This window comes from Camelus dromedarius, chromosome 26 (assembly GCF_036321535.1).
Source record: "Camelus dromedarius isolate mCamDro1 chromosome 26, mCamDro1.pat, whole genome shotgun sequence".
Taxonomy (NCBI): domain Eukaryota; kingdom Metazoa; phylum Chordata; class Mammalia; order Artiodactyla; family Camelidae; genus Camelus; species Camelus dromedarius.
Genome location: NC_087461.1, coordinates 26,907,747 through 26,920,806, shown reverse-complemented (window position 1 = coordinate 26,920,806; position 13,060 = coordinate 26,907,747). Strand labels below are relative to the sequence as shown.

The window sequence follows — 13,060 nt, the reverse complement described above, 5'->3', positions numbered from 1 at the left end:
TCTGCCCTTGGCCTCAGGCTCTGGGCTGTGCGGACCGGGCTGTCGGAGGGAAATATCCCAGGCAGCAGAGTGTGCAGCGAGGAGAGGAAGCCCCTGCCCCGTGGGTGTGCCTACGCCTCCTCTCCCACGGTTTCCCCAGCACACGGGGCTGAGCCACCAGCGAGCCGGGAAAGAAACTGCAGCCAAAGTAGCATTCGGTCCACCGCCCACAGGCCCTCCTTACCCAAACCCAAGTGTGAGCTGTCCTGTTTCTCCACACCACAGGCACCAGAGGACCTCCTCCCACTCACACAACTGGGGTGATTCACTGGTGTGACCTTTCCTCCCGCTCACCCCCGACCCCCGTGCAGTCTTTTTACTGCTCCTCCTGGACCTTTCATTCATTTCCATCACTGAAAGACCAGGCGTTGTGAAAAGCTAACGGCTAAGACCAAGGATACCTACCAAGGCGCCATCAAGTGTTTCCACAACTAAAGCTCAAACCGAACAGGCAGGAGGAATGAGTGACTTAAAGTCAGAAATGAAAGTGTAAGACTGAGCTACTGTCACGAATGTGGCCAACCTGTGAGCGCCCTGGCTGATCCTCTCAACTCGTGTTCCGGAAATTTCTGCGCACAGCTCCAAGGCGGCAGGTCCCACGTCACACAACACAACACAACCACCCCAAGCACGGAGGGCGAGGCTGCGCTAACCCAGCGGTCCTCCACCCTGGCGGCACGGGGACGTGCCCGAGGAGCTTGGAACAAGGACCGGGACCGGGACTGAGACCAGGCCCAGGACCCCCCCACCCCTCGACCCCGCCCCGGAGACCTGCTTCCCGCGCCTGAGGGAAGGCCGGGCATCGGGTGCCCCTACTTGCAGCCAGGGCGGAGAGCGACTGCTCTGGAGTCATCTGGGGACCTGGTTAAAACGCAGCTTCTGAGAGTCTGGGGCGGGGTCCACGGCTCCAACAAGCTTCCAAGGAGCGAGGCCAGTGCTGCGGGTCCTCAGACCACACTTGAGCAGCAAGGCGCTTCGACGTCCAGCCAAGCGCACGGGCGCCAGGCCTCCTTGACCCGGCCAGCTCCGACTCCGAAGGGGCACTTCTTCCTAAGCCCAGGGGCCGGTCGGAAACCCAGCTCTCTCCTCCGACGGGTACCGTTCACCTCACCCCGAGGGTACTGCAGGGGCTCGAGGCCTAGCAGGTGCACGGGCTCGGGCAGGCCGGAGAAGACCGGCAGAGGCATGGGTACCTCCGATGTGCCCTCGCGGAGGAAGACCCGGGCTGTACGGCGGCTGGAAAGCCCCTCCCCTTATCACCCGGGCCCACCACGTGCACCCACGGGGCGCCGGCGCGCGTGGGCAGCGCGCGGCCTTGGGCCCCAATCAGGGGGCCGCGCGTGCGGAACAACACTGCTGAGTCACCGCGCACCTGCCCACCGGCGGCGAGGGAGCCTGGCCGGCCCCGTTTCCCTCCGCTGAGGAGCAGCAACCGCCTAAAGCGCGGGGGCCACGGCAGCGAGTCGCCCGCAGCCCCAGTGCCGGCTCCGCAGCCGGAGGTCACAGCAGACGCACAACTTGCTGCCACTTCCTTAGCCCTCCTCAGCCCGAGCGTCCTCCCCGGTAAGCTCGGGGTTGCAGGCACACCAGCAACTTCCCTGGGAGTCACAAACACACCTGGAGCGCTGAGCCCAGCGCTTAGGGCCCGAGACAAAGCGCCCCAAGGCGCTAGGCTTCACTCTTCATAAAGAGGGCGTCTGCCGACACCACTGGTTCCTGTGCCCCTCCTCCCCACCGGAAGCTCCTCAGTCAGCTGGGGCCGAGAAGACGCCACGCGTATCGCTGTGCGGGGTACCTTCTCAACAACTCCCCCACCTGAAGGGCGGGTAAGTAATGCCCTTGATACAGCACCTCTTGTGCAAGAGCTTCCGGTCATCTGTCCTGACCCGAAAAGCTTTTCTGCACCGAAAGCAAAGACAGACCTGAAAGTACCACTCCCCCAGATCAATAAAGGAAGCGGCTTCCCTCCCGGTCCCCAAAACGCCTCTGCTTTGGACTAAAATCCCACCCCAACCACCCGTCAAAACAGACTAAGCTCTGTCTAAAACTCTCCCGGGTAAAAGGGTAAAACTTAAATCTTCTCACCAAAAACAAATAAATACGGGAGGCGGTGACTGTGTTAACTTGATGGGGGGAGCTCTGCGCAATGTGTATGTATATCAAACCACGGCGTGAACTTTAAATATCTCACAATTTTATTTGTCAATGACACCTCAGTAAAGGGGGGGGGGGCTCCCCCAGAGTTATTTCTCTTCGGTTTTGTTATGAAATGCTGGAGTGTTCTGCAAGGCACCACTCACCACTTTCATTACAAACCACGAAACACAGGAAGCTGCAAATGGAAGAGACGGGTATAAATTTCAATCTCCCACGCTGGATGTCTCTCACGTCCTGTATGAAACAAAGGCTTTGGATTTCAAAGGCACTCATGTGAGACAATGTTTACAAATACTGGAAGGGATCAAAGTCAAACAGGGTCTTGCACAACTAGATAAGCTTTATTATTTTAATCACCACTTAGCAACTTCCCTAAACACATATGCTGAGAGGGAGGAAGCACCGCTTTAATTAGTAAGCTGTTTAAAGTCCTCCAAGAGAGGAAAACAAGTCTCAGTACTGTGGTGGGGAAAAGGCGAATAAGAGGTGGTGGTCTGGAGCACGAAGCCAGTGGGCTGTGATGACCTGGCAGGCCTGACTCCGCAGCCCGGCCACACCCAGAGCCAGGCAAGCCTCCCCGACACCACTCCCCACTCGGATGATGAACAGGTCAGTTCTTGGGTGAAGCTTCCAGCTGACTGGCGCTGGGTGTCTTTAGCTGAACTAAGGTATTAAAAGTCGAATCAGTGTACCGACCCAGGCAAAAGATGCTCTGTTGCTCACTTACTGCTGACTAAGTAGCTGCCTCAAAATCACCGTCTTGAAGGTCCAGAGAGGCGTAAAGAAGTGTTACGGGCACGTGAATTATAGAGGCTTATATAATAAGGGGTTAGAGAGGTCACAAAAACGCCGGCTTTCTCGTTGTATTTTACAACTCAGATTCTCTCTTTGAGCTCCAGGGGATTCTCAGAACTCCCACTAGTTAATAAACACCAAGGGTCTTTAAATTAAAACATCTGTGCATTGTGTAAATATCGATCGTACTTACAACTTCTAGTGCTGCTCTTTCCAAGTTTCAAAAGATTTTAATGGAAAATGTGTAACCAATGCCTTTTAAAATATGGTAAATAGAGCAAAGAAACTTTACGTAATCTCCATTCATCTAACAGTGTAGCACCTGCAAGTGTTTTATAAAAATCACAAGGGCTGATAGCAGAGAAAGGAGCACAGCTACGAAGACAGACACACCCCCTGATCTGCAGAAGAATCAGCTTTAACTACTGGGTTATCAGAACATTCTTTTTCCCTATTTCCAACTGGTTTATTAGTAAGTACTAATACTGGGATTTCTATAGTACTTTTAAGAATAAAGTGGTAACCCTTTTAACAAGTCATCTTGAAAAATGACAACTGGTATCTTAAATGAAAATCAAGTTGCCTTGAAGAATTAGCCATTAAAAGTGGCCTTATCTACGTGTAAAACTTGAAAGAAAAAGCTAAAACTCACTAAGAGTCTATAAAATGACAGAAGAATTATCTACATTAAATCCCTTGATCTCCATTACTGTCAACAAACAAAAACATTCCCAAATTACAGGCAAGAAGACTGAGGCTCACAGAGCTGGTGGGACAGGCCAAAATTCAAAACTACTGTGTCCAAAACCGAACACTAGAAAAGTTCTTCCACTGTGGACATCCTTGGAGCAACTAAACCAGCATCAGTGGGATTTTGTTTCTTACGTTGTGAGAGACTTTCTGAGAACTGTTTAAGGGAGAACTTTTTCACCAGACATTCAATTTCCCACATCTAGAGCAGTTCTAAGCAGGATGAGAAGAAGCAATTTAGAAGCACTTCTTCACTGGAAAAAGCATTCTCAGCAAAAAGCAAGGGAGCAGTACAGCTAACAGCTACTCCGTTTCACCTCCTGCAACGCTTTTTCACCTTCTCTCCTCAAACTCTCAACAATCCCACGAAGGATGTGGTTTTAGAAGCCAAGGATCCTGGGCTTCCAGAGGTTACCGATCCTGCTCTCAGACAAATGATGCAACCTCCTCCTCTGCGTCACCGCCCAGAGTGTGTCACGGGACGTGCGCGCCTCCTAGGAGAGAGAGATCCACCACCAAACTTTCCACCTCCAGCTAACTGTGTGTTTGCAAACATCTGTGCTAAGAAGTGGGTCACAAAATACAAAAGATAAACCTGAATCCACCATAAAAACTTCAGGGTTTTATTAGCTTTCCAGGTTTCCTTGAAAAAAAAAATCCTAATAGTATGTCCTTCATAATTTAAAATATGACCCATTTCCTATTCATCAGACAGAACAAACGCTGAAAAACCACCACTTTCCAGATGCAGCTGCTTAAGCAGCCATCCATCCAAGTGATGCACGTTCACTTAGAGGTCCTCTTGGTTTGTCTGAAAGGTTTTTTCCAGCTCTCTAACAAAGTGGTAAAGGTGCCAAATCCTACATTCAGCTTCAGTGGATTCAGTGATGAGCCGCATCCCGTGTGGCGGTCGGCACATGCCACCTCCCTCCTCTGCAGGTGCTGCTGGCTGCTGTGAGAGAACCCCAGCTCAGGGCGCAGCCCTGCCGGGCAGGAGCCTGGCCAGCCACTTTTCACACAGGACCCTGCACACTGGAGTTCAGAGTCACAAGCTACACACCTTAAATGCCTTCGTGTGTTCCCTGGAAAATGGTATATTTTTTAATTCTGATTTTTAATATTAGATTTAGAAAAAAAATTAAAACACAAACATGAAAAAACTTCCCAGTTTTTTTACTTTAGACTTTGAAGAACTAAATCAAAACACCCAGTCTCGTACCAGCCAGCTGCACAGAATCTGTACTCTCTTCAGTGGTTTTGATCTGTTAATACAACATATTTAAGTGTTTAGCAATTTTAGGTTTCTGACATATAGCGAGTTGTTTTCTGAAATAAACACAGAAAAGAAAACATTGATTTTTATCACAGAATTTCCCAAAGAGGACTTTTCAGAAACATAAACTCAGTCATACAGATTCGCTCTCTAATCCGCAGGGAAGCAACACAAGCCACCAGAAGAACCACCACCAGGAGGAAAATAAGCCCCGGAGGCCGCCTCGCCGTGTCTGAGCGCTGAGAGCCTTACAGGCGGGGACGTCCCGACTTGACCGTCATCTCTAAAACCGCTTTACGTGCACCGCCGTAAGAACACGGAGGTGTGAATGTACGTGTGCGTGTGCGTGCACACACCACGCGTCTCGGCTCATGCAGAGCCACACACACATTTAGCTACACTTCACAAAGGAAATGGCCACAAGTCACTTCTGAGCATGTAATTTACCCTAAAAGACAGCGAGGAATGCTGAGGGACAACAGCCTAACTTTCAGACAGTGTGTGCCTGCCCCGGGGACACGCCCGTCACTGCACAGGAGGTGAGTGAGGGGGACATTCCACAGTGGGGGGGCTCTCCTGTCTGCAAAGGCACTGCACACCCCCAGGCCTCTCGGTCCAGGCTACCAAGACCAACCACACAGACTCAGGGCTTCTGTGGCTCGGGGGACGGACAGCGGGAGCCCAGCCCGGAACCTCTGAATGTGGGAAGATGAAAATGGGAAAAGTGATGCTCACAGAGCTTGTGGGATCTGCCAAAGCTTGAAACTACAGACCAAAAGCTGGAAAAGCTCTTCCACCGTGGGCATCTCTGGGTGTCCAGGTCAACTGCAAAGGCAGCTGGTAGCTAGGCGGGCGGGACTCTCAGGTGGGGAGAACAGGGCAGAACAGGTGAACGGTTAGCTGGTGAAGCCCTGACAGGGGCCGGGGGGACTGGGGACTCGGAGGCTTACTGCACAGCACGGGGTAGGGCAGGCGGCTTATGAAAGCAGGTCCGCACACTATGGAAAACTCCTAGAAGTAGCCAGCCTTCACCTGAGGTTTTTGAGCATCTCTGACACAGAAAAACACGATTTATGGGACTCTCAGCACATAAAACATCTAAAAATGGGGCTTTGTTCACAATAGCTAATGTAGTCTATCTTTTTAACATCTTTCTTGAGGCAATGATGTACTATAACATTTACCCATTTAAAGTGTACAATGCAATTATGTTTAGTACATCACCACTGTCTAAATTTAGAACATTTTCATCACCAGAAAACCAACCCCATCCCCATAAACAGTCACTCACCATTACCCCCGACCCTCAGCCCTGGCGACCACTACTCCCCTGTTCTGGACCTTCCATGCACATGGACTTCATGACTGGCTCCCTTCATGTAGTACAATGTTTGTAAGGTTCATCTTTGGTAACACTCGGGTCAGAACTTCATCCTGGCTGAATAATTTTCTAATGTATGGATAGACCACGCTCTGTTCAGTTGATGGACATTTGGGTTGTTCTGTCTTCTGGCTATTAAGAACAATGTTGCCACAAACGTTTATCCACATGTTTTTGTGTAGACACATGTTTTCATTTCTCATGCATGGGGGGGGGCTATTTTTAAGAGGAAAAAATAAGTAATTCACATTTCAAGTCATTTAGAATGAAGCTTGAAATTTTATTTCTAACTTCCAGTATTAGTTGATGGAGGAAAAAAGAATAAACAAAAGTAGTATTCAGCCGCACGAACCACATAAACACGGCAGGCCACACACAGGAAGACACAGCTACAGAGGAAAGTCATTTTTACATAATCCTTCCAAATGGAAAACAATTTTAACAGGATAAAATAATGACTAAAAGACAAAAGACAATCACCTTTCTACCATGTTCACAGAACTTTGCACTTCTTTTCATAAAGGTGTTTCTATTCTCCATGCAAAACAGAAAAAAATACCAAAAATAGGCAAAAGGTATAAATTTATTGAGCCCCCGCTCTGCTGCCGGTGACCCTGGTGGCAGCCAGGACTGCTGTGTGCGTGGCCCAGGAGAGTGCACATTGTGGGCCTCGCCCCCAGTAAAGCACCCCCACCTGTGGGAAGCACCTTCCTGGACCAATTTTACACATTTCTTTCCATCCTTGAAAAAAATGCAAAGGGCTCTGCTCACCTTTCAAGTGTTCACTGTCACCCACCTGCATCCAACTGTACAGGCAGGGAAAGACCTCCAAGGACAGATGGAGCGTATGCACAAGTGGGACTCTGAATGTCACCTCCGTGCCCAGTTCCTCCACGTACAGCACCCCCTCTGCGACTCCCAGGTCCTAAACGTCTCTTCACTCCTGGCACTTACCCACGGGCCCCAACTGACAGGATGAGAAGCGCCAGACCCAGCACAGGTGTGTCGGGGCCAGATTCCCACACAGCCCTGGCCACCTGCCCTTGAACCAGGCCCAATGCAAACCACCGGGCAATCCCTCTGCCTGGTCTGAAAAACAGCCTGAACTCCCTGAAAATAGCTGACACAAAAGAATAACTTCCAGGGACTCCAAAATCACACGAAATCCTAGTTTGAGTTGGAATCTCTTTGTGCCAATATGCCGAACATGCCGGACCTTAAAGTCCTTAAAACTGTGCAGTCTCCAAAGTGAAAGTGCGCTTTTCGCGTGGGAAGGCGCCTGATGTGTGTCCCCCACGCCGCGCGCACCCCAGCCTCCCCCACAACTACCCGCCAGGCCGGGCAGGGCCGCCGCCTTCAAGCGCGCACCTCCCCTGCGGGCCGAGAGGCAATTCTGTCCTGAATCCAGCGCCCCGAAGTGTCCACAGCAGAGCCCGTTCCCGGGGGTCGCACAGGCGCTGGGGCGGGGGGGGGGGGGTCCCGGGGAAGCCCCAGGCAGGGGCACCTCGGGCGGTCTGGGCACGCGGCGCCGGGCTTAGGCTGGAGCAGGCACGGAGCACGTGTTCCAGGCGGAAGAAACCGAAAATGCTGCGCAAAGGCAGCAACTGCCAGCGGTCCAGGCGGGCAGGGGTGGGGTCTGGGGAGGGACAGGCTGGGGGTGGGGGGAGGCCCTGCTGAGGGAAAGCGGGTGTAGAAGAGTTCGCCGAGATGTGCATTTTAGAAAGGCCAGACTTTCAAACACGTTTCGTGTATTTTTCCTTTTTGAAAGGGAAGGCGGGAAAAGGTTAATGAAATAATAAATTTTATTTCGTTTCACTACTCAAAAATACTGTCATTCAAACTCTGCAACAATGTAACTATGTCCCTAAAAGTCTCAGTTAAGCTTGTAAATGTGTAACAACATGCAGTCATCCATCTGCTCACAAAAAGTCTCACACCAACCACAAGATTTTCCATAAAAGCCATGACTTATATGGCTTTAGTAATCAACAGTCCTCCCTCCCTCCCTCCCAAAAAGGAAAGCACGTTTTCAAAAGTTACTGTCCATAAATTTAAGCTTTTCAAATAACAACAAATTGCTAGTAAATAACTCAAGGTTTCCACACTTGAAGGACAGAAGCAGTGGCCCCAACACCAGAGGCCCAGAAATCAACCTAGAGCCAAAATCCATGACTTTTATGTCCCCTGCCCCCCATCACACACACACACACACACACACACACACACACACACACACACACACACAATTTGCTCTTCTGGTTGTGGTGCTGCTTAGGCAAAGATAAGCATTTCTACCCATTCTTTAGTTCAGCTACACACTGCCTTCTTAAGCAAAGACCAAACAGGAAGAGGAGACCACTGGGGAGTTTCAGAGGCAGTAAACTGCGTGGTGAGTAAAGCATATTAGGGATCCACATGCAGTGCTGAGGGGACCCCATTCATCACCCCACTCAGGACTCACGTTAACCCTGCAAGGGAGCGACCCGGTTAGGAGATGAGACAATGTGGCTCTGTAGGGCTGGTTTGCCCAAGGTCAAATGTGAAAACACCTAGGTCTTCAAACCCAATCCAAAAGTCGCACCCCCCCCCTGCAGAAGAGGGCTGTGGGGGATGGGGAGTGAGCTAAGAGCCACGCCCCTCCCTCACTTCTCTCCGTACTGAAGAGCAGGAGCGCTGGTCCACCTGCTGCCCCGCCCAAATGCCCTGTCCTCCTGCACCAGCACACGGCAGGAGTCCCCAGCTCTGCCCCAGTGTTCCCCGTCCTCCTCCGCTTGGTCCCGCCCCACCATCGGACTCGAAGGCACCACAGGAGCCAAAGAGCCCTGGGGCCCAACCACCTTTGTTCAGACCACTGCCCTTCCTGCAACGCCTCCCCACCACCTGTCAGAACACTCTTCATATCCACACGCCTGGACCACTTCTGACCCACAGAACCAGAACACCTCAGCCAGGCAGGCGCCTTTTGAGGTCACCCCACCATCCAGTTAGGAAGCACTGCCCTAAACCAAGGCCAGTCTTCCCACTTACCAAGCACAAGGCAAACCCTAGTGATTACATGAAATTCCCCCACCGACGCCACCATGACCCCTCCCATCTCTGAAATCCAGAAGCAACTGCTATTCGTCTGCACCACCCTGTTACCGATCAACGCTGCTCTCCTGTGACTGACAGTCTAATATACTCACCCTGCCTCCTAGATTGCATTCTTGAGTGTAAGAATTCAGTCTTACATTTCTTCATAAAGCATGAGATTTGTACAGCAGCCATTCAACAAATCAATAATCTTTTAAAAACCAAACAAACAAACAAAAAACCAAGCATGGAGATTTTCGTATCTTTCTCCTAGTCAGAGTTTGGATGCACAGCAGGAAAAATGGGAAGTCTCAGGCCTGCCCTGATCCCCTCAGAATTAAGAAGGGGCCATCAAAGCCCTGAGAAAGCAAGGCATCAGACCACAAAGCCGGGGCAGGTGGCACTCTGCACCTGTGTCCACCAGGGACCACAGGGGAGCCGGGCCGCAGAAACGTCCACAGAGAAGTCCGTGTACCCGGGTCCTCGAAGTCTAGCAGGGCACCCTCCTTAGAGACGGTCTGGATAAGGATGGGTGGATGGGAAGCAACAGCCAAAACATTTGCACCCATCAATGATCACAAAGAGAAAACCCTTTTTCACTAGAGGAATAAAAAAATGCTACAAGTAAGTGTAAGCCTTCAAGTATCTGCTTCCTGAGAACATTTCTGGTATTAAGTCACACCACTCCACAGCCCAGAAGAACTGACTTGTTTAACCTGAAAACCACTCAAATACAATGTCAAAAAATTAGCCCCACCACACCACAAAATGCTCTCTGCAGAGAAAGGCTTAGACGCTCAGGATCCTTCTTTCCCCTTTCCTGTTTGTCTTTTCTCTTTTCACCTTGGTCGGTTTTTACACAAAGCCACAAGCATGCTCTTCCCCCATCTTCCCCACCAGATGGGAGCTCGTCATGGCACCTGTCACCTAGCAACCAAACGCCACTCCACAGCTACCCAGGTCCTCACACAGAATTTATCATGTTCTACTCAACAGTAAAGGGTAAGGAAGAGATAAGAGAATAAAAGTTAGAGTAAGTGTTACTATGTGTTTGCTCCATACTCATGTTAAAGCGGGTGGGAGAAGGCAGAGTGACTCCTGTTTAATCTCAGCCACTCCCTAATCATTTCAGAGGTAAAATTACGAGTGGACCTGGAAGACCGCCTGAGAGGCAGCAGTCTTGTGAGCCGGTGACTACTCTGCAGAACACAAAACCCATCTTAAAATGTACCTGCTGACCTGTGAGCTGCACTTCAAGAGAATTTTAATAATTCTAGAAACCCCTGAATCATCCCTGAATCGTTTATATCCAACCCCAACAACACCGTCACTCTGAGACTCGCCCTTCCTTCCTCCCTCTGCAGCAGGCCATCACTCTCACACCCACCCTTCCACACGCGGCTCTGAGCTCTTCTCCAGGGGAGCCGACCACGCTCCCAGGTCACTGTGAAACCCCCACCGCTGATACCTAAGAACAAGGTCCGGCCCTATCCCCGAGGCCTCTCTGCTCCGTCTGCCCGGCATCCCCGCGCCATCTGCTCCCACTGCACCGCCACACGCCAGCCGCGCGGCCGGCCACCTTCACCTGGAGGTCCATAGGGAGCCTCTCTCCCAGACTCTCCCGGTCCCGGGGGTGCCCAGCACCCCGGGGAAGTGCCTTGGACACAGTAAGTGCTGTAGAATTCCTGTGGAACGGACAAACGACTCAATCAAACAACTACGTTTGTGTCTCCCAAACAAGCTGTTCAACCAACATGCATCGGGTGCGTTAACAAAATGTGACTAATTTTAAGCATGTAAATGACTAATTTTTAAGCAAGTAAGGTTTAAATTAAGCATGTAAGCAAAGAAATGTGGATCACTCCCGCCCCTCAGGAACTTGAGCCACTGCAGAGTATACATTATTGTATTTCTCTTTCCTTTCAAGATTTATTGTGTTGATTTCCTGAGTCATGTGCAACCCGATTATTGACACAGAACATTCAAATCACAAATTGCCAACCCTTTAGAATGCTAAATGTAGGTTCAGGGGGTTTCCCCCCTCCACAGAGGTTCAAGATAAACAGGTGCCCAATTTCCACAAATTTTATTTGATTTTCACTAAAAAAACTTTAACCAAGTATATCATTTTAAAACAATTAAGGTCAACATCTTCCACCATTGTCAGGTAATTAAACATCGCTAAGATTATACTTAAAAAGGCCAAATTTATGCTATTTTTTTCCTCTGTACTTAATAGTGTAAAAAGTTTTTTTCTCCTTAAATTTCAAAGAGACTTTGGAGAACGCCACCCCAGCACCCCCTATACACTCAATCAGGCGGACAAAGCCACCGTCCCCCTCACTTGCGGCCCCAAAGCTCACAGGACCCAAACCACTCCAAGGTCGGGGACAAAAGGGAAACTGTAAAAGTGAATGTGCTTTCCACCCGACATTACTCTGCAGAAAAGGAAATATCCTCAGGTGCTTGGGAGAAATCTGGGAGGCGTGGGCTGTTGTCAAACAGACACAAACCGTAAAACAATTTAACAAAACGCCTTTTCACTTCTGACACGTTGTAGAGGAACGCAGTTAAGAGCAGACCATGTTATCACTCCGCGAGGAAAGAGGGAAATCCACTCAACCCCAGATCCGGGCGCCGCAGCCCGGGCTCCGCATGGAGCAGACGGGACCACGCAGAGGTGCTGGCCGGGAAACTCGTCACCCAGGGACCGACTTCGGGCACCGAGGTGCGGGGCTCCAGCAAAGCCTGCGAGCCAGTGGGAGTGGGACCCCCCCGCCCGGGACCGAGGGGCGCCCCCCGCCCGGGGGCCCCAGCGAGCCACTCCCGGCGCGGGGAGCGAACTCCTCCGCCAGAAAAGTTCCCGGGCCCGGCCTACCCCGTACTGATCCCGGCGCCCGCCCCTCCGCCGCGCGCCCCCGGCCCCTCATCTTGGCGATGGCCTTCCGGTAGCGGGTCACCGCTTGCTGGATGAGGCTGAAAACATTCGTGTGGCCGTCCCCGCACGGGACGACCACCCGCGTCCTCCCGAAGCACACGGTCACTTTCATGCGGCCTCCGCGGGCCGGCCCGCGCCCCGCCGGTGACGGCGGCACGAGCAGCGGAGCGCCCGGGCCCGGGGCGGCTGCGCGCGGGGCGCAGGGCGGGCGCGGGGGGAGGCTAGGGGCTGGGGCCGGGGGCCAGCTCGGCTTGCATGCCCGGCCCGCCGCCCTCGCCTCTCCTGGCCTGGCCCGAGGCTCGCCCGCCTGTGCCCGCGCGGCGCCGCAGCCTCCGGCCACCTGTTCGGCGTGTCGGCGCGCTCGGCGTTGGGGCCGTAAGGCGCTGGCGCGGCGCTCGCTCCGGGCCGCGTGGGAGGGGACGCCGGCGCGGGGAGGGGCGGGGCCCCGGGGGCGGGGCGGCGAGAGGAGGGGAGGGGCGCAGCAGACGGGGAGGGGAGGGGAGGGGAGAAGAGGGGGAGGGGAGGGGAGAGGAGGGGGAGGGGAGGGGAGAGGAGGGGGAGGGGAGGGGAGTGGAGGGAGGGGAGGGGCGCAGCGGGCCCTCTACACCGGGCACGCGGGGCGCCGGGGCGCCGGGCGGGGCGCCGGGCGGGGCGC

At 52.4% G+C, this 13,060-nt stretch overlaps 1 long non-coding RNA gene across 3 annotated transcripts in view; it reads right to left on the bottom strand.

Moving 5' to 3' along the window:
* Window positions 1–12,513, bottom strand: part of LOC105093249 (uncharacterized) — a 127,776-nt gene extending 115,263 nt beyond the window's left edge. Inside the window, exon 1 of one of the 3 annotated variants that reach the window (XR_010377983.1) lies at window positions 12,346–12,513. This is a non-coding gene — a long non-coding RNA (uncharacterized LOC105093249). Of the gene's footprint in view, window positions 1–900; window positions 1,262–1,656; window positions 3,326–12,345 lie in introns of those variants that run through there. The other 2 variants (XR_010377979.1, XR_010377985.1) reach the window with 2 other exon arrangements.
* Window positions 12,514–13,060: the final 547 nt, after the last annotated feature.